Below are 404 nucleotides of genomic sequence, written 5' to 3'. Positions count from 1 at the left end.
TTTAGGGGCCCCCGTTTTTAGCGACCATTTACACATATAAACTTTATTTACTTTGAAAAGTGTAGAGAAACCGAAGAATCTAAAAAAATAAATACATTTTGCATACTTAATAAAAATTAAATTCAGGGGCGCCCGTATTTAACAACTATTTACATATATAAATTTCACTTATTTTGATATCAATAATATAATAACTGTTTAAAAAACGATGTTAAAGTATTAAGATTAATTATATTCATTCGAAATCAGACAAATATATAATTTATTATATATTTGTAATTAAATAAATTGTTATTTACTTTGTGAAGTAGAATTTTTCTTTTCTTTTAACTACGTTTAAACTGATATTAAAATGCTTCACTGAATGAAGTAATTTTTATTTTTTTTTATTTTTTTGTAATTTA

Source organism: Hydra vulgaris, chromosome 11 (assembly GCF_038396675.1).
Source record: "Hydra vulgaris chromosome 11, alternate assembly HydraT2T_AEP".
NCBI lineage: Eukaryota > Metazoa > Cnidaria > Hydrozoa > Anthoathecata > Hydridae > Hydra > Hydra vulgaris.
The sequence above is the reverse complement of the archived record's forward strand: the minus strand, read 5'-3'. Positions refer to the sequence as shown.